This window comes from Notolepis coatsorum, assembly GCF_963971535.1.
Source record: "Notolepis coatsorum genome assembly, chromosome: 18".
Lineage (NCBI taxonomy): Eukaryota > Metazoa > Chordata > Actinopteri > Aulopiformes > Paralepididae > Notolepis > Notolepis coatsorum.
In genome coordinates, this window is record NC_140182.1 from 58220627 (window position 1) to 58242656 (window position 22030).

A 22030-nucleotide genomic window follows, 5' to 3' on the forward strand; every position below is an offset into this window, starting at 1 on the left:
AACATGTGTGTTCATGTAACGTTGTACCGTGGGTGAACTCACAACTAAGAGGGTTAGTTAGCCTGTGAAGCTATGCTTAGTGACATGTGATTGAGGAATGAATCTTTTTTCTCAGCCTGTGAAGACAATGAACAGCATGTTCACACATTAACAGAGGTGCCTGTTCGCCTTGGTCGTATCAAGGGTAAGATAGGAGGGGTGACCCCCCGGTTTCCCTGGGGCTTCCCCCCCCTCCTCTCAGACATGTTTGGTTACAATATATTGTGTCACTGTGTTTGTGGGGATACGATGTAACCCTCAGCTTAAGTTGCTGGGGTTGTGCTTTCCGCTTGAGAAACAATTTTTTCCTAAAGAAAAGGTTGTTTGGTCACTTATCATGTGTGCTTAGCAAGGTCTGTGGTCATTACATAATCGAGGACTTCTGTCTTCTCTCGTTATGAAAAACGGTGTTCCTCTGTAGTAAGAGTGTACTTTTGCCATTTTTTGTTGTGATGAAGAGTTGTGTGTGTCGTTGTGATCTACAACTGGGTTAGGTTTGACCCACAGAAGCACATGTGTAAGTCTGGAACGGGGCTCTTAAAGGGGCCCTCTCTGTTCTGTGTTTTTCCTTAGTAAAACTCAGGTAGCAGGTTAGCACATGAGCTATGTGAAGCTGTTGGATGCTTCATGTAGCATGCTATGACTGTGTCATGCTCTACTTGTCATTACATCGTATCAGGGGTGAGGGGTCGTAAAAAGGGGTGAACTGATAATCCTTTCCTCCCCTTTTCTGATTGGTCAGGGGTTAAAACCCCCTGTCCTTCAAGGTTCCTGTCACGTTGCTGTTCGGCACATTACAGGGTAAGGGGGGGGGGTTTCCTGGTCCCACGCCTTGAAAGATTGGGCGTGTGCACCGCGGAAATTCCCCGCCATAGAGTACGTCACTGAGCGCATCTCTATTGGTAAGACTTCTGTGGGTTGTTCAGGTCCATGTTATGGATCTGTTTCAGGGAGTTGTCAGAGCTCCTCCTCACGAAGCTCCTCCTCAGGGAGAAGTGCCTTCTGTGAGTTCGGACTCTCCTTCCCAGTGAGGGAGCCTCCTCAGAGTTCCAGAGCCTCCTCCTCAGATTGTCAAGGTGAGTAGAACTTCAAAAAAGGAGTTCTGCTCTATTGTGTGTGTATTCGATTCAATTCGATTATTGAGTGTGAATTGGTTCAGTGCCTCCTCCTCGGAGAGCCCTAACCCAAGTGTTACATAGCTCAATGTTGCAATATTTCTTTTCAATCTATACAGCTTGCGTGGGAAGTCTCTCTGGGGATTCCCGTCTCCTCCCTGTGGTGAGGGTGGCGGGATGTAAAAATGAAAAAAAAAATACCCTCAGCTGCGTCACGTGGGATTCATGTCAGTCTGTGTTTCTTTCTTTTTTAAATAAAAAGAGGAAAGGACATGAAGTATGACGGCTCCTTGTCGTTCTCCCAGGCGACTTGGAGGAACAATGTCTGGTGTCTTGCTAGACTATCCATTGATGTGTTTGGGTCTCGACACATACATAGTGCTGGCTCGGGGTGTTTCTGATAAGAATCACGCAGGGGGCTAGTACGCCTTGGTTGCTCGTTATTAAAACAGCGTTTTTATAGGGCAACTGGGATGGAGTTTGTCTCTTCCGAGCGCCAGTTTACTAGGTTGTCTCGATGAATTCTCGTTCATATCTGGGGGATGTTAACGGAATAGATCAGAACATAGGTAGAGGGGTCTCACGCCCTTGGGGTGGGCCACTGAGCGCGGTACAAATGGGACCGTCTGGGTGGCGCCCTCTTTTCATGTTTTAGATCGACACGCATACCTACCCCCTCTCCTGGAGTGGGCATGTCGGCGTGGTTAGGGCACAGTACTGGTTCTGGTTGCGCTGGTCCAGGTCAGTTAACCCGTTGTCCGCCGGGGTCGCAGATCTGCTGTTCTGGTACCCTGAGGGACTTGTGCTTTTTTCGGAGGGAAAAATGCCGGGTCGGCCCGGGTGTCACAGGGTTAGGCGTTATGGAGACCTTTTGTTGGGTACACGTTGTACCTGGTACTATCATAAGGGGCTGGTTCTCCTTTCTTTCGCTCCTCTCTCACGCATGGCGAAGAAGGGGCTGTTGGGGTGGTCTTCTGGACCTCCTCTGGTAACCCTGTGTGCTTCCCGAGCCGCCAGTCCCGGTCCGAAGTAATGTTTCGTTGAAACCGTAGGCCTGGGATAACCCTTTTTGGAAACTGAAACACTTTTACTGCGGTATAGCTGGTGTATACCCGCAGGTGTGTTTTGGAGTTTTTTCTTGAGGGGTTATAGGAACAACCACCGTCTGTGGTACCAAGAGGGTGGTTGATTTCCCTGGTATGTTGGAGCAGAGTCAACTCCCGGGTTACCCGGTTGAGTGTGCCCCTGCACGTTCATGACGTCTGCCAATCGTGTCAGCCTTCTCTGCCTCGACCCCTCTGGGTGGTTTTTTTTTTGATGGAGGCTTTGTCATGGTGCGCAACAATGCCAGCATACGCCCCTTCCGCCGGGGGGCTGTTTTCAGTTGACCCCTTTGGCGCCTGTCTCCTCCGCAGTGCTCCAGGCTCGGGTCTACAGCCTGCTGCCTGGTTTCCCCGGTGCGCTGCCTGCTTCCGTTATGGTTAACATTTTGAGTGCCTCAAAGTTACGGCCATGCTGACTGCCTGTGTTGCAGGGTCAGTGTGCCAGGCGGCGTACTAATGGGGTGAAGGGCCCGCGAATACGCTGGCGATGTGGGGGGCAGTGTCACTAAGTGACCGCCTGGTGAGGTCTTGATGCTTGGCGTCATAGACCTCTCCGGGCCCCCTTTTTTTCCAGGGGATCCTGTCCCTTCAGGGGGTCTGGGTCTTCCTTCGCGCTCCGCTGCTACAGCCTTGCCACGGGGTTGAGTTTGCTCTTGACTCCGTGATTTTGGGGGCAGTAACAAGGTTTGTTCCTTCCGTTCGTTCCCTGGTGGCATGCGGGTTGTGCGTGTGCGTAGTTGTGGGGTCAAGCCACGGTCTGCTCACCCTGTGCGTTGAGTTGCTCGAGTTCCTCTTCGCACGGTCAGATCCGTCTCCCTCCCGTCCTCCAATAGGGAGGGTATCCCTCCATTAGGGAGGGTCGGGGGGCTCGGTCCTCTCCGGTCTGATGGTTGTGGGGGGCCTCAGCGGGGTACATTTGTCAAGCTTCTGGCTTCCGCTCAGCTCCTCTTGTGAGGAATGACGCTGAGCAGAAACCAGAATGAAATAGAACATAAGGTTATGTATATAACCAAGTTCTATGAATACTGGTGACGCTCAGCGTCAGGACGCCACTGCGGCCCTTGACCTCGCCTTGTGGTGAAAGTTTGGGAAGGAGGCGAGTAGGTGACCACACACCTGCTTATGAAGGTAAGCGGATAGGGGTGTGGCCAGACGGATGTCGGTATGTTAAGGTACATTGTGGAGTTTTTTATTCAGTGCTAGGCACGAAGTGAGGTTAGTGCAGAATGACGCTGAGCGTCACCAGTATTCATAGAACTTGGTTATATACATAACCTTACGTTAACAAATCCCTAGTGCACATTTTATTACATTGCAAGGTAAAGTAAACCTACCATTTTGGCTCTTTATCTGAAACCTCTCCAGTATCTTATACTTCTTGTTGTTTGTTTTATTTCTTTAACCTTGTCTTTTAACTGCCTTGCACACTGGGTTTACTCACTATAACTGTACCCTGTGTGCCACTGTTTTATATTTCATACTTATAAAATGTTTGTTTTGTTTTTAACTCCACTGACACTTTTGCTAAGACCATTGTTTGTAAGTCTTGTTTTTATGCCCTGTAAAGTGACATTGGGTGTTTTGAAAGGCGCCTCCAAATAAAATGTATTATTATTATTATTATTATTATTATTATTATTATTATTATTATTATTATTATTATTATTATTATTATTATTATTATTATTATTATTATTATTATTATTATTATTATTATTATTATTATTATTATCTCGTAGAGGGAAAATAACTCACCATATAGTTCCAATTAGCTGCCTGGCTAACGTCAACATGCAATCGAATGTCTGAGTCTGAGAACTGTCAATCCAATTACAACAACTTGTACATTAGCTCCAGTAATCATCTTCATCTGAAACCTCTCTAGGAGCTTATATAGAAAACACATCGCTATCAATAGTCCAATAAACAGCTGCCTGCCTTACATTAGTGTGTAGTCTGTCAACCATCAATCACACATCTCCACCAGAGCGGCAGCGGAGTATTCAAATATCCACGTCCATCCCTAGATCAGACGGTGCACTGGCAGGTTCAGTTCTCGCTTGGTTCTCAGTGCTTGACTCCCCACTGTGCTATGATGGAAGTGGGATATGTGGGGCGACAGTGGCTCGGGAGGTAGAGCAGTCGTCTGGCTCCCGGTTCGATTCCCGCTTCTCCCAGGCAGCGTGTCGATGTGTCCTTTAGCAAGACACTTAACCCCTAATTGCTCCTGATGAGCAGGTTGGCACCTTGCATGGTTGCCTCCACCGTCGGTGTGTGAATGTGTGAGTGAATGTGTGAGTGAATGGGTAAAATGTGAGTAACAAATTGTAAAGCGCTTTGGATAAAAGTGCTATATAAAAAAGCAGCCATTTACCATATATGATTCTGCTAGCAGACGCAACAATGTGACTTGGTAGCAACTTTGAAGCCATTGTTTATTGCTAGTTGCGATGTACTGTATGTGCAAATCACAGGCTTCAAGCCCATTCCAGGAGTTGTGTTTTGGCCAGTAGAATGTTACTAGCGTCGCCGTGCACGCTTCCAATTAGTCCCCATTCCTCAGCAGCTGTTCTCTGTACCTGAGCTAGATTCTCAGCTGTGTGTCTCTTGGGCGTCGAGAGAGTTCGTAGTACCGACGTGATTCGGTCGATACCCTTAAAAGTACCGGATTCGGTACCCATCCCTAGTGATGTCATGCTTTTCTGCGGAGGTACAGGTGCAGTGAACTAGAGTGAGGTCCTCCCTGCTGCGGGGGGCAGGCGGCAGCCAGATCGGTCACTGGTTTATGTGCACAATAACAACACTCAACCAGTGGGGGCCTCTCATGTTACACCAATGTACGCCGCATATATTTCCTGGAATTTTTCATTTTTTCATTTCAACCTTTATTTAAAATCGTAAGCATCTGAGGTTTCCCTCATTTACAGAAATGACGATTGCACAGTACATAATAAAAACAATATTCACAGAAATTTAAACACCAGAGTAAAACATTTAAAACTTTTCAAAATAATTTAAAAAGATCAACTAAAACAGTTACAGGTAGTCACACAATGGTCTGAAATCATACGTTTAAACATTCCAAGGGAAGGGAGAACCTCCTATTTCAGCGAGAGTTGAAGGGCATTCCATGAGTTAGAGGCATCAAAGGAAAATGCTGACTTCCCTAGCTCAGAAAAAATTTGAGGAACCCTAAGAACCATCCAGTCATTCGATCGAGTTGAATAGGTTCCAATATTCCAATCTAACAGTGAGGAGATATAAACAGGTTGTTTACAAATAAGGGCTTTAAAAATAAATAAATACCAGTGTTTGTTGCGCCTTTCTGCAAGAGAAGGCCAACCCACCCTATCATACAGGACACAATGGTGAGTATCATATCTATCACCATTTATAAATCTGATAGCTGAGTGATATGCAGAATCCAGAGGTTTAAGAGTTGATGCCGCAGCATGCCTATAAATTACATCACCATAGTCCAAAACTGATAATAATACTGATTCAACTATTCTTTTTTCTACTAAATAGAGGAAAATTTGATCTGTTTCTGTACAGGAAACCAATTTTCTGTCGCAGTTTAGAGGCAAGATTGTCCACATGGAACTTAAATGTAAATTTAAAGATATTTATACTCAGTGACTCTCTCTATACAAGAGCCACTGACAGTAGATATCCTCACATCATCAAAGTTCATATTCCTTGCTCTTGAAAACAACATCAACTTTGTCTTACTAGCATTAAGAACCAATTTAAGACTAGTAAGGGCATCCTGTAGAGCATAAAAGGAAAGTAGCAATTTCTCAATGGCCAACTGTACAGAGTATGCAATACAGTACACAATTGTGTCATCAGCATACAAATGGGCATAACATCCATACAAAGAAGAAACAATATCTTTAATATCAATTGTAAAAAGGACAGGACCCAAAACTGAACCTTGTGGCACACCTTTAGTCATGGCCAATAATTCAGATTGTGCTTGACCTAACTTCACACACTGCCACATAGAAGATAGATAATCCTGAAACCAGACACAGGCATTATCATCCAACCCAATGTTAGATAGTTTCTTTAGAAGTAAGTAGTGATGCTGTACTATGTTTGACTCTAAAACCAGATTGCTGAGAACTAAGTATTAATTGAAAGGTAAAATTTTAATTGTTTGCTTACTAGTGTTTCCAGGACTTTAGCTAGGCAAGGTAACCTGGAGATATGACGATAATTATCTAAGTCATCCCTATCACCTCCCTTATGTAAAGGAATCCCCCGTGCAGATTTCCAAGCTAAAGGAAATCTACCTGAGTAGATAGAGAGATTAAAAATATAAGTAATCTGTTCAGCGATAACTGGTGCAGCCAACTTAATAAAAAGAATACTAAGTTATCCTCACCTGTAGAACACTTTGCATCAATTGATTGCAAAGCATCAAATACAGCTGACTGTGTAAAATGTTGAAAGGAGAAATGTGAAGTGACGCCCACAGGGTACAAACAATCAGAATCAACAGGACAAGGTCCATTATAGTTCCTATTAAATAAATTACCAGCCTCTGCAAAATGCCTATTAAAGGCAACACAAATTGCACTCTGCTCAGAGATCACACCGTTTTCAACTTTAATATGAGAGGGTCAAGAATTAAATGATTTTATTTTGTTCACATTCACCGCACTCCAAAATTTGGCGGATTAGAGTATGAGTTTGTAACCAACTCCTTTTAGATTTTCTTACTACTGTAGTACATTTGTTCCTAATTTGCCTAAAAGAAAGCCAATGTTGAGGGTCTCCAGAACACCTGGCCCGAGACCATGCAGCATTTCTGTCTTTAATTGGGGTTGACAATTCCTGAGAAAACCAGGGTATTACTCTATCTTTAAAGACTTTTTTAAAAGGAGCATGTTTGTCAACTAATAAATTAAATGTATTGACAAATGAGTCCAGGGCTAACTGAACATCAATTTCAGTGTTACAATAAGTATATATATACTTATATATATATATATATATATATATAACAAAAAAACAAGATCATCTAAAAATGATTGGTGATTAAAATATCTAAAATTCCCCCTTAAAACTGTGTGAGATCTTGTTTTTGGCAGTCTCGTGCTTCTTACACATGCTGTGGGGCAATGGTCACTTATGCCTAAGTAAAAAAAAAACACAAGCTGAGATCCTGTCATATTTATTCACAAAAATAAGATCAATAAGGGTAGACCTAGAGTAATTTTTAAGGTTTGGCCTAGTGGGCTCAGTAACTAACTGGGAAAGACTGAGGTTACCACTGACTTATTTAAGGTGCTTTGCAGCACCACTCATCAACCAGTCAATCACCCATGACAATCACCTCATAGTCAATATATTGCAAAAGGAGCTCAGCTAATCTATCTAAAGAGCTAGCATCAGCAGAAGGGGGTCTGTAGACACCAATTACATATATCAAATTGTTGATACCCAACCCAACCTTTAAAACAAGTACTTCAAAACATATTGGGATAGTGACATCATTAACAACAGAAGCCGAAAAACAATATTTAACATAAATAACTACCCCACCACCCCTACCTACCCTATCAATTCTAAACACATTAAAATCATGTAAATATATTGTGGAGTCAGAATTAGATTTATTCAACCAGGACTCAGATATGACCAATATATCTGGATCAGCCTGTGCTACCAGTATTCTAAGATTATCCAACTTCTGGTGCTGAAGGAGACTTCTAATGTTCAGGTGAATCAATCCCAACCATTTCCTTTCTTTAAAGGTATGTGGATTATTTAAAGGAAGTGGTGTGGAATCTGACTCACGTGACAATGAAATAGAATACTGTAAAGTGACTGATATTAAGTTGGAGTGATTTACAGTATGCCAATGTGTTGGGTAATGATCATGAACCATATCAGAAATCATGACTTCTATATTAAAAGTAATAGTTGGTAGAGGGAGATCAGACAGAGTAAAAGCAGACAACATAATAACAGAAGTGTTGGAGGAGGAGTGTTCAGCAGGACCCATTATATGATGCTCCTCATAATGACCAGGAGAAGGTTCTAGTGCAGGGTCATGCTGATGTAAATATCAATCTGAGTTAAAAGCAATGTACTGGATATAATTACGTGTAAGCTGTTGAATGCCCCTTAGACTGGGATGCAGGCCATCCAGTTTATAGAGGTAATTTCTGGTCCAAAAGTAATCAAAGTTACTAATAAAACCATGTGCATGTGCAGTACAAAATTATTTTAGCCATTCGTGGAGGCTAAAAATACGACTAAAATGTTCTGGACTTTTTGAGGGAGCTGGGATAGGACCAGAGAACACACATAATCTACTTAGGCTCTGTATTGTCAATGCAAGATAATCCAGCTGGTCACGGAGATCAATAGATTGACCACGCATGACGTTATTAGTACCAACATGGATAATCAGTGTGTGAGCTGGGGGATGGAGGTCAGTTAGCACTGGAATCAGTTCTGTGATGTCAGAGAAAGTGATAGCACCTGGAAGTTCAACAGATCTAACAATGATCAGAATTTCGGGTTGACCATTCCTGCAGCCACCTTTGTAAACAGAGTTGCAATGCAATCTGAGCCCTTCATCTTGCAATACACCAAACCAAACTGGTTTGCAAAAATAGCATCTCTCAAATCAATGAGCAGTGCCATTAATGTTCATGTCAATTAAACGATGTAGGCACTAGAGGACTTTTGGGCATACCATATGTTTTTGACGTTCTTCCAACTGGATTTGGCAAAAGTTTGAGTTTGATTGTCTCCTGGTGGCAGATAATTGCTGCCGGGGCAGCGGACTGAGAGCAGGGGACACAAACAGGCTGGATAAGCTGGTCAGGAAGGCCAGTAGTGTGGTTGGGGTGGAGCTGGACTCCCTAGCGAGGGTGGCGGAGAGGAGGAGCCTTGCTAAGCTCCATGCCATCAGGGAAAACCCCTCCCACCCACTATACACAGACTTGGCTGACAGGAGGAGCATGTTCAGTGCCAGGCTCACACTACCTAAATGCAGCACTGAACGGCACAGGAAGTCCTTCATTCCAACAGCCATCAGACTATACAATGCATCACTGTGCCTCACTGCATCACTGAGCACCGAGTGACAGTTACCATCTTCCTGGACTCTTAGTTTTGAAACAGCACTGTGCAATATTACACCTACTGTAGACCTCAGTATATGTTTACTGTATTTATTTACTGTATATTTTATTCCATTTTTATTCTATTTTATTCTACTCTTATCTTAGGCAATTTTATTTGATTTGTTTTGTTATTCTTATTTGTGACCTGTTCTTTCTAAATGTTTAAATGTTGAGCGATTTGCAGTGTCAAATTTCCCTCGGGATAATACAATTATTTATATTCTATTCTATAACAGAACAGCACTTCCACGAGAAATGATATACATTATTTTAAGATCAACACAAGAGCACATTCTAGCCCCGGTAGAATGGCACTAGGGTTACTCTACTCCATCTGTACAGTGGACTCTGGCTCCAGGCCATCAGCTGTTGCAATCCTTTCCCATCCACGTAGCTAACATCTCCTTTGCAACAGTGTTCATTTTGGCAGCTATTTTCATTTTAGTTTTAGTCTTAGTCATGTGTCAAGTGCTCCTTTTTCGTTTTCATCATATTTAGTCATCTTCATTTATTTTTCGTTTAGTCAGTTTTTGTTTTTGAGCATTTTAGTCTTAGTAATTTTTTGTCTCAATTTAGTCTTTTTTGTTTTAGTCTAGATTTTGTCGACGAAAACGGATGACATTTTTGTCTATTTTTAGTTTAAATATTATATAAATTATAAAACTTTTTTTTCCTTTTCTTTTTTACAGCTACTGTTTTATATATACTGTTTTTTAGTAATAACTAGAAAGTAATGGTATTTATTCAACAACAGGTGATTGTATAGATTAGTATTAGTATCATTAAATGACAACTATGCTCAACTATGCTTCACCCACGGAAAGGTTGTTGGCACATTGGTTCCACACGGACATTATACGTTGTTGCACTTGCTTCCAGAAGGCTCCGTTTAGTTCAGCTAGTAGCAGAGGCTCTGTTATGATTTTTAATGCACAATACATTTTCAACATTATCTTTTGAGACTCCGCCTCAGACTCTTCATTTCATTTGGCACTAAAAGCTAAACATTGTCACCGGTATGGCTGTCCGCAACATGTCATTAATTGTGTGCGAGAGGTCGATCAGTTAGCCACATTAGCGCTAGCTAGGTTAGCCACTAGTTAACGCGAGCTAGATGGAAATACAAACAATGTAACGTTACTGGTGAAAAAGTGATTTACCTTGGAATACTCCTTTGCCAACTTGCTGTACTTTGCTTGCAGGTCTGCAGCTGGATTATCAATAGTCCCAACTTTAGCCAAGGTAACGTTAAGCTAAAACTAGGTTTTCAAATAGCTCTTCAGCTACTGCTAATAACTAGTGCTAGTCACACTGCTCCATCGGGACGATGGCATTAAGAAAAGTTATAATTATTTTGTCTCGTCTTGTTTTAGTCAACAATATCAACATACATGAAGAGAAATTTCGTCCTGGTTTTTGTAAATAAAATTTTTGTGTCCTCAGTTGTGGTCAACGATATTTAATAAACTATTTTGTCTCGTTAGCGTCACGTGGTCTTCAATAACGTGACGTCACGTCTCGTTGTCGTCATGAAAAAAACCTTTGTTGACGAACATCTTTCGTCATCATTTTAGTTGACAAAATTAACACTGCTTTGCAATCATGTTGGCAATGCGATACGCAGGTTTTCTCACTGCGACATTTGTCACACTTTCGAGGAGTTGTTACAAACATTGATAATGTTAGGTCCGTCTTCCTCCCTAGTTTCTGAAGCAGATGGATACTTTTTCAGACGAGTCAACATTGTCGACGTGGAACCACAATAGCTCAACTCTGTTCCACATATTTCACACCTGATGGGATTGTCATTTAGAAGAAGAAGAAGAAGTCTTTATTTGTCATGCAGATTTTAACACACACACATGCGATGTGCGACCCACAGGAACACACACACATGCACTGAGTCGCTGAATGAAATGTTCTCTGCACTTCCCATCCTGTCGTCCTTCTCCCCAAGGGCAGCCGGGAGCAGACAAGGGCTGCAGTGTGCGGCGCGCCTGGGAACCAATCCAAGTGCTCCTGTTCGTCTTTATCAGTGACGCGACAGCGTTAGCGATCTGTTGTGCATGTTTTTCCATTGGGTTTATCTTATCGGGAGTGGAAACCCTTACGAGCACAGGGATAACATGAAAACCTCACACAGAAAGGGTCGGGAGATACCCCACCTGGGTAACTGGCAACACGGCAACCTGGTCCCCAAGCGGGAATCGAACCCAGTACCTTCTAGCTGTGAGGCGACAGTGTTAACCACTACAACACCGTGCCGCCATTTACGTTCTTGTAAGAAATACGTTTGCCCACGCTTTACTTTTGTGTGGCTTTTTCAATGCCATGTCCACTCCAGTCAGCTAGCTAACATGCTAGCCAAATTCCCCAGTGGTTGGAATTTAACATTCCTATCCAGTGGCTGTTTATTTAGCCATTAATAATGCTAGACTACATACCGACTCGACTTGATTAAAGCTGTTCAATGACATACATATATAAAAAGAAAAAATAAATACAAAAGAAAAAACAACCATAGCAGAAAGGTCGACGTTGGTCCCCATGGATGATTATTTGGTTATTCGTTTTTGTATGACTCATCCCTAGAGGCGGAGTTAGCATGCTGTTGTTGTTGTTGTGTAACTGTAACAGACTCCCTCTCTCCCCTATAAGCCGAGACCATTGAAGCTCTTCAAAATGTAATATGATCCTCCTGGCTGGTGGGATACAAGCTGAGCGTTTTTATATTCTGCCTTTTATTTGGCACAAGATGGCTTCTCTCTCTATTAATTCTATATAATACACAATATTATTCATGCCATGGTGTGAGACGAGGGAGAATGGATGGATGGACGGATGGATGGATGGACGGATGGATTGATGGATGGATGGATGGATGGGTGGAGGCAGACTAAACGACAGACACACAGACAGAAAAGCACATTGGACAGGCAGACTGAACGACATACAGACACACTGACAAACTCTCCCTCTTCTCTTCTCTGGCAGGCTGCTGGCGTTTCCGACCTGTGAACAAGAGCAGACAGCGTCTCCATCTTCCCCCTGCCCCTCAGAGGCAAGGTAAGGCCCACCGCCCCTCCACCCCTTCACCCCCACCCCTTCCATCTGCCACGACAATCTGATTACGTCTCGGCAAAGTGAAACTAATAAGCCGTAACAGCCCGTGAGAGTTGTACAGTGTTCTACCTCCTCGTACTGTAATCGTTACCTCGGACAGAAATGTACTTTTTACACCGGCGTAAGAGTATCTCAGCCCCTCGCTGTCGACATCCACCGACACTGGGACCTGCACGTTGATAGCTCTTTGTCGCGTGGAGCGTCTGTTTGGCCGTGCAAATTAGTGTGGCGTGGTAATCCTGTCCGCTTTACAGTGCGGCTTCATGTGTGTGTGTGTGTGTGTGTGTGTGTGTGTGTGTGTGTGTGTGTGTGTGTGTGTGTGTGTGTGTGTGTGTGTGTGTGTGTGTGGTGTGTGTGTGTGTGTGTGTGTGTGTGTGTGTGTGTGTGTGTGTGTGTGTGTGTGTGTGTGTGTGTGTGTGTGTGTGTGTGTGTGTGTGTGTGTGTGTGTGTGTGTGTGTGTGTGTGTGTGTGTGTGTGCGCACACGCATGTGTGTGTGTGTGTGTCCCCTCCTGTCCTTGAGTTGTAAGGCCTCTGCTGATAACCGCTCAAAACGCCTTCCCCCGCGGCACCCCACTTCAAAGTGAAGCGCGGCTATGGGAGAAGGGGGGGGGGGTGTTTAAAATTAGCAGGGTAGCAGATAACCTGCATCCTGAGATCAAAGCCGGTCTGGACTGTCAAGCCCCTCAGCAGTGACTGTGGTGGTGGTGGTAGAGGCCACAGGAGGAGGGAGGAATGTAGCGAGAGAGATAGATATAGAGAGAGAGAGGGTCAGTGAGAAAGAGAGTGGAGGTAGCTAGATAGATAGATAGATAGAGAGATAGAGAGATAGAGAGATAGATAGAGAGATGGAGATAGAGGGAGGTAAATTGAGAAATATGGGGATATAGAGACAGAGAGGGATATAAAGAGAGTGAAACAATGGGATATAGAGGGATATAGATAGAGGGATAAGGATATAGAGAGAGGGGAATAGAGAGATATCTGTATTGCCATTTGGTCCGAGAGGCCCCAGTCTGAAGGTGTCAGTTCCATAGAGGGAGATCAGCGATGGGCGCTTGGGGATGAAGTGGGTCACGGTTCTGTGTATCACACATCACACTCTCTCTCTCTCTCTCTCTCTCTCTCTCTCTCTCTCTCTCTCTCTCTCTCTCTCTCTCTCTCGATCTCGCTCTTGCTCTATCTCTCTCTCTCTCTCACTCACTCACTCACTCCCACTCTCTCTCTCTCTCACTTTCTCTTTATCTCTATCTCTCTTTATCTCTCTCTATCTCTCTCTCTCTCACTCACTCACTCCCACTCTCTCTCTCATTTTCTCTTTATCTCTCTCTCTCTCTCTCTCTCTATCTCTCTCTCTCTCTCTCTCTCTCTCTCTCTCTCCCTCTCTCTCTCTCTATCTCTCTCTCTCACACACAGCTCCATCCCCCAGCCACTGAAACAAACCCCAACATGGCTGTGTTTGATCACTCTGTGAATGTGTGAGTGTGTGTGGTATCCAGAGACAGAACGGGTGGGGGGGGTATGACATTATGAAGTTGACAGCGAGATAAAAAGGTAAATTATGTCTTCCAAGTATGACTTTCTGGCGCCGAATATGTATGAGAAAGTTCAGGTATGCTTGAACTGAGTTGAACTTGGCTCTGTGTAAATGTGTGTGTGTGCGTGTATGCGTCTATGTATGCGTTTGTGTGTGCATGTGTGTATGCGTGTATGTGTGTGTGTGTGTGTGTGTGTGTGTGTGTGTGTGTGTGTGTGTGTGTGTGTGTGTGTGTGTGTGTGTGTGTGTGTGTGTGTGTGTGTGTGTGTGTGTGTGTGTGTGTGTGTGTGTGTGTGTGTGTGTGTGTGTGTGTGTGTGTGTGTGTGTGTGTGTGTGTGTGTGTGTGTGTGTGTGTGTGTGTGTGTGTGTGTGTGTGTGTGTGTGTGTGTGTGTGTGTCCGTCAGCTGTGTGTCATTCAGTCATATTGACAGATGAGGTCAGCGGAATATCACGCTGCAGCAATCCCCCCTCACACACAGATGCACACGCATGCACACACACACACACACACACACACACACACGCACGCACACACACACACACACACACACACACACACACACACACACACACACACACACACACACACACACACACACACACACGCATCACACAACCCTACTCCAGCAACCCACCCCACCCCACCCCGACACCCCCAGGCGCTCTCTGACCACAGGTATGCAGGCAGCGTGAGGTGCAGTACTGGGAGGTCAGGAGTAACTGAGCTTGGTGTGGAGGATTGAAAGTGGGGATAGGGGGGGGGGGGGGGGGGGGGCATTCTACCCAGAGGATCACCAAACAAGGCCTTCCTACCCTCCATTCTATAGGTGATGCACTGATATCATTACCGGTATTATGATATGGGGCTGATGCCAGGCTAACACTGGGTATTGGTGTAGAAAAAGTCTGCCCAAATATTCAAATGTGATACCAGGAGGCATGCATAACACATCTGCAAATCAAAGCGATATGACTTGAAAATCAAAGCGATGTGACTTGAAAATCAAATCGATGTGACTTGAAAATCAAAGTAATGTGACTTGAAAATCAAAGCCATGTGACTTGAAAATCAAAGCCATGTGACTTGAAAATCAAAGCCATGTGACTTGATAATCTAAATTATGTGAAAATGTGACATTTCTAAATGTTTCTAATAGAAATATGTTAGATGTCTCTAATGGAGACATTGCTTATATGTATACAGTATATGTATAATAGTCACTTTATTAGGCACATTTCTACACCTGCTTGTTTATGCAAATATCTAATCAGCCAATTGTGTGGCAGCAACTCAATGCATGAAAGCGGTCAAGGGGTTCAGTTGTTGCTCAGACCAAACATCAGAACGGGGAAGAAATGTGATCTAAGTGACTTTGACCCCGGAATGATTGTCGTGTCAGACGGGGGTGCTTTGTATATCTCAGAAACTGTTGATCTTCTTGGAACTCAACGCTCTCTTAGAGTTTTTCCTAACGGTGCGAAAGACAAGAAAAACATCCCCTGAGCGGCAGTTCTGTGGGCGAATACGGCTCGTTAATGAGAGAGGTTGGAACAGAATGGCCGGGCTATTTCAAGCTGACAGGAAGGCGACAGTAACTCAAATAACCACATGTTACAACAGCGGTATGCAGAGGAGTGCATCTCTGAGCGTGTCACACCGCGAAGTGGACATATTATGGGCTACGGCAGCAGAAAGACTGCACCAGGGTCCACTGCCTACCTGATGGAGTGGCCCCCGGGTGTGTTTCATCTCCACCGTTTCTTTTCTGAAAGACCGTTTCTTTTCTCCCTGCCGTCCGCTGGCGCCCTCCCCTTCTCTTTTGCCCAAGACATCACCTGACACTTCTCCTCCAGTGAACTATTTACATATTTATTTCCCCTGCCAAACGGCGACGTAGGCGCCAGTGGCCCAGCCGGAGACCTCACAGTGCTCACACGCCTTTCTTTAATTGGCTATTGATTGACTGTGCAACGGGAGACAATGAATTACCGTCCGGGGGAGAGAGAGAGAGAGAGAAGAGAGAGAGAGAGAGAGAGAGAGAGAGAGAGAGAGAGAGAGAGAGAGAGAGAGAGAGAGAGAGAGAGAGAGAGAGAGAGAGGAGAGAGAGAGAGAGAGAGAGAGAGAGAGAGAGAGAGAGAGAGAGAGAGAGAGAGAGAGAGAGAGAGAGAGAGAGAGAGAGAGAGAGAGAGAGAGAGAGAGAGAGAGAGGAACAAAGATGGATAAAGATAGAGGAAGATATAGAGATAGATAGGAAGAAAGAGGGAGAGAGAGAGAGAGAGAAAGAAAGAGAGGGATAGAGATATAAGGAGAGATGGCGAGAGGGCGGCGTTGGGAAGCACATGGTGGAGAGAGATTTTTTGTGTGTAGCGTGGAGATCAACGATGCAATGAGAGATGGTGTGGTAACAAACAACATGGCGTTCCCCTGCCCAGCACCGGCCCGCCCCGCCCGGTTACACGCTGTTTATTTGCACAGGTCCCCTCACAGAGTGTGAGGGGATATAGGTTTGGTTTGTTACTTTTGGAAAGGTGACGGCGGCCATGGTGATACAATGCACACACGCGTGCAAGAGGGCAAGCAATTCAGCTGGCATCTCAGAAGCTCTCCATTTTACATGAAATTGCTTTCTCCACCACAGTCTTCATTGTCAACCGAAAATAACGCCTAACTATGTATGCATAGCCGTATGTGTGCTTGTGTGTGTGTGTGTGTGTGTGTGTGTGTGTGTGTGTGTGTGTGTGTGTGTGTGTGTGTGTGTGTGTGTGTGTGTGTGTGTGTGTGTGGTGTGTGTTGTGTGTGTGTGTGTGTGTGTGTGTGTGTGTGTGTGTGTGTGTGCGTGTGTGTGCGCGTGTGTGTGTGTGTGTGTGTGTGTGTGTGTGTGTGCGTGTGTGTTGTCTCGTGTTATGTCATAACAACACAATCCGAAGCCCAGCCGCCTCCCATAAACCAATCAATGAATATAAAGACTATTATACACATGTTTTATTTCATTGCATGATTTGCATTTAGTATACAGATTGTCTAATCAAGAAAGCAGCGCATTGCAGAGAGCTGCCATGGACAGAGTGGAGGGATGGGGGGGGGGGGGGGGGGAGTCTGATGTCTTCTTCCAGGCCACGCTGTGTGAATCTAAGCTGGGATGCTACAATTCCCAGTTCGCCGGGCGCAGCGTCTCATCTTTGTGAGAGAACGACGTGTTCCCACAGACACCCCTGGGTCATTACCGTAGGCTGCCGTAGTCTTACTGTACATTGTTGTCTTGCATGTGCACTTGTCATCCCGCGGGGAGTCTCGGATGGCTTCGGGCTTGTTTTGTGCTCCGGGATGGAATCGTGTCAGCTTGAATGGCGGTGGATTGGAATCTAGGCGCTGCCGACTGCCGTGGGGTTTTGCCTACCGCGGGGCTTGGCCTTGCAGCGATGAACAAATACGTCAATGTTGTTCATATTCAAGGCCGGGATGTTGTTCATATTCAAGGCCGGGAGGTTGTTCATATTCAAGGCCGGGAGGTTGTTCATATTCAAGGCCGGGAGGTTGTTCATATTCAAGGCCGGGAGGTTGTTCATATTCAAGGCCGGGAGGTTGTTCATATTCAAGGCCGGGAGGTTGTTCATATTCAAGGCCGGGATGTTGTTCATATTCAAGGCCGGGAGGTTGTTCATATTCAAGGCCGGGAGGTTGTTCATATTCAAGGCCGGGAGGTGTACCACATTTTAAGGTGTAAGCTGTAGGAATATTTCGCCTAAAGGTACATGCCTAAGTAAATGGAAGATTGCTCCACTTCTGCAAGGTCAATTTGCATGTGCTTGGTATCTAGGACCATCTAGGGACCTGGGGGTATGTATTTCCAGTGTCAGAAATATTGTATCTGTTACTAGGCTGAGTAAATTGTAATGAAGAAAAGGAGAATATAAATTATGATTTATGATTTTTCCATCTTTGATCATGTTAAATCTGCGGATTAGCATTTTCCAATAAATTCGTATTTCCGATCAATCGTATAAAACATCGGTAAAAATGAAAATATACACTTTGACTACTGTTTTTGATGGTATTTACTCTTGGCTACAAAATATATATTTAAAAACATTAAACTCTTAACATCCAAGGGCCCACATGTGGACGATTATTTGCCGACCTCTAGTGGCTCGGGTGTGCATTTCTTTTAATACAATATATAGATAGAATTAAAGCCCTATTTGTTGCCTGTCGATTGCCATTTCAGGTGACAAAATCTGGCAGACTCTGGCACGAGCACTCATTCATGGGTACTACGACTATGCTTGCACCTCATGGTACCAAAGCACCTTAACACATTCGGGGCCATTGGGATCCGTCTAATCCCATTCTATATAGCCATCATATCAAAACAAACTTTCATTGTGCGTGAGGCTGTTTGTAGAGCTAAATCTATACTTTATATTATTGCTATCTGTCCATTCTCATTGTCAATTGACTTTCAATATGCCTTAAATAAATAATTTTTTCATCAATACGTTCCCATTTTATAGCGTTGTGAATATGAACGTTATAGCAGAATGTTCTGGGGTATTTCCTGGAACGCGAGTTATAGGGCGCTAAGCTAATAACGTTAAATCGAATGGCGTTTCGGCTATAGACAAGCTAGAGATAAAACTCAAAATGCATATTGTCGGTATCATGGTCCACCATGAATGCATGAAGGGGGATGGGGGGGGGGGGGCTATGAGAGCAAGGCCTGATCGGGCTGTAATTGACGTCAAATCGCTCTTACCTGTGGCCGGTTGGATCCCAAAAAGGATTTCCCAGTTATCGATCACCATCTGGTAGATCCATATGTCCATTGGCTGATTATATATTCCTTTACTGCATACTGAATTCAGCGTCCCAAGAACTATTCCAGGCCATCGGCTACACGCATAGCTTTAGGCTAACAGAAAAGCCCATTCATAATAAAAAATTAAAAAAAACACCGGTCTGTAACAGGGAACACTGCATTATCGAGACAGCGCCCCTATGAGGATCTGGCCGGTAATACACTTTTCCGAATTCCAAGAGTAGGGTAAATCTGCAGTGCCGCTCGGTGACATTGAGTAGGATATTACAATGGAATAAAAGCCAAAACAACCTTGCCACGTATACGTGGTTGGCCGTCAATCGTTGGATCCGAAACACATATATATATATATGCGGTTGGCCCCGATTGTGTTAACAATCCACAACAGAGAACCACAGGCAGCAAGCATTTCCTACACTTGATTCATGTTGGAACAAGCCCCAGTGTGTAGTAACTGTGTCACACTGGGACTAGTTCCAACCTATTGTGTTTCTCTGAAGCATAGGACTTGATTGATTGATTGATTGAAAACTTTATTAACAGATTGCAGAATAGGTACAATACAGTACAGCTCAATACACACAATTGTTAAGGGGATGCAGACCAGAGAAAGACTTTCGTCTTGTTTACATCAGGTTCCCCCATTTTCAATTAATCAGGACATATGACATACATGACATACAGATAGACAGTACTGCTACATCTATACATTTATGACATACCAGATTTGCAAATACAGTACTGTTTGTGATACAAAAAAAGTCTAGAAAAGAGTATATACATTTGACGTAAACACTGTACATTGGGGGAGGTTGGGTAGGTGGGGTGGGTGGGGGGGGGACTGTACATTGTAGGTGGTTGGATGGTTGGGTGGGTGTTCCTTACATATGTAAGGAACACAGTTTTCGGTTGTGGATTGTTAAAACGTTTGCCTGCATGTTATGGATTAACTATTTTTTTGTCTTGTGACCCCATTTGCTGCCTGTCTGAAGATTCCCGGTTTGCTCGAAACCGGGCCTGAACTCTGGCCACAGAACTTGCTGAATCAACTATACTACTTGGAAGTATTTCATACAATGTAATATCCAAAAACCTGTACTGCCCTTTCATTGAATGTATCTTCACTTGGACCTACAAGCCACGCTATCCCACGCTCAGCTAATTAAGCTGGTCTACCCCATGCTCAGCTAATTAAGCTGTTCTACCCCCCGCTCAGCTAATAGGTGTCAATCACTAGTGACCACACACAAACATTCTCCCAGGGGGTTAATGGCCAACACACACACCACAAACGTAATGACCCTCGTCATCCCTGACTAATGTTTCTTCAAGCTGTTCCTTTGTTCAGCCAGTCAGGCAGTCAGTCAGTACGTCTGTTCCTCTTTGCCAGCTTAATCTACCCTAGTGGGACCGGAGGAATTTGGGAGCAGAATTCCTCAGCTCCGTCACCCCCCCAGCCATGCTCCTCAGCCAGCCTGGGAAGCATCCCAGGAATGTCCCTCCTGCCGTGTCCCACACATCCAGGTCCTGTTCCTGTGAATGCCTGCCAGGGGCCTCGGATGGGCCTTGATGCTGCCCGCAATGGGCATGGTTGTCTGGCCGTGTGTGTGTGTGTGTGTGTGTGTGTGTGTGTGTGTGTGTGTGTGTGTGTGTGTGTGTGTGTGTGTGTGTGTGTGTGTGTGTGTGTGTGTGTGTGTGTGTGTGTGTGTGTGTGTGTGTGTGTGTGTGTGTGTGTGTGTGTGTGTGTGTGTGTGTGTGTGTGTGTGTGTGTGTGTGTGTGTGTGTGTGTTGTGTTCACATCTATATTTGTGTGTGTGTGTGTGTGTGTGTGTGTGTGTGTGTGTGTGTGTGTGTGTGTGTGTGTGTGTGTGTGTGTGTGTGTGTGTGTGTGTGTGTGTGTGTGTGTGTGTGTGTGTGTGTGTGTGTGTGTGTGTGTGTGTGTGTGTGTGTGTGTGTGTGTGTGTGTGTGTGTGTGTGTGATGTGATTGAGCCTTTGTTGTGTGTCACTTGAGTGATAATGCCGCACTCACAGCTCAGCGATCAGCCTCAATTGAGACAAATGGCTCCTGGTTTAGGGTCTGTGGCTGAAGACGTCATTCAAAGCCAACCTCTTCACCTTCAGCTGCTGCCCCCCCCCCCCCACCGCCCCCACCCACTCTCTCACTCTCAGCACCTCACTGCACACCCCACTGACAGCACATTTACACTCAAAAGCACTGTGAGAATCAAGTGACGCACACAATGATGTACATGTGGACAAACATGCATACACACACACGCACGCACACACACACACACACACACACACACACACACACACACACACACACACACACACACACACACACACACACACACACACACACACACACACACACACACACACACACACACACACACACACACACACACATGCTTACAGCCCTGGGGATGAGCCCTATAAACCTGACAGCCATCAGTGCTTTACTCATGCAGAGCTTGCTCCTATTTGTAGTGCATACTGATGTGAAAACAACTTTAACCTCTTATCAAGCGCGCAGAAAAGTGGCAATTTTTGTACTTGAAATGCATACTTTTTTTGCAAAGCAAAACAGCATACTTTATAATTATAGCACATGCATGAGCCTGGTCTATTTTGAAAGATGACGTTCTGAAGTTTCACTTTTAGTGCTAACGTAATAGAGTAACGTAGGTCTGAACTTGAGTTGTAGAAAAACTTGTTACTCAAGTTTGTCTGTAGTAGTTAGTAGTCCAGAGGTAGTATTTCCCCAGAAGGTGGAATGGCTTACACATCCAGACGGAGCCATAGCCTGAAGCCTTATGTAGTACATATCCAAATTTCATAAAGATCCATTCAGAAATTAGTGATTAGGAGTGATTTTGGTAAACTGTGTACAAAGAAAAACTTAGTTTTCTCATAGACTTCATTCATTCAGCTGTTTTTTCTCTTCCTGTTTTCGTGTTTAATTTTTAATTTTTTTATTCTTAGATTCATACATGCATGTGGGGTATCATTGGATAGCCACACTCATTGGCTACAACAATCCACAGTCATTTTCGAGATCGGATCTAGATTGACGGAACTACTGCAGCCTGAGTCGGGAGTGGTATTTTGCGCAATACCGTGTACTTTGCACACGCCTCAAATAC

The 22030-nt window shown here is 44.5% G+C and overlaps 1 protein-coding gene across 1 annotated transcript in view; it reads left to right on the plus strand.

Annotated features, from left to right (window-relative positions):
* Nucleotides 1-22030, plus strand: part of tspan9a (tetraspanin 9a) — a 421126-nt gene that overhangs the window by 197587 nt on the left and 201509 nt on the right. Inside the window, 1 exon segment of the mRNA XM_084334274.1 lies at nt 12400-12471. The gene's annotated coding sequence lies outside the window, so the exon portion shown is untranslated.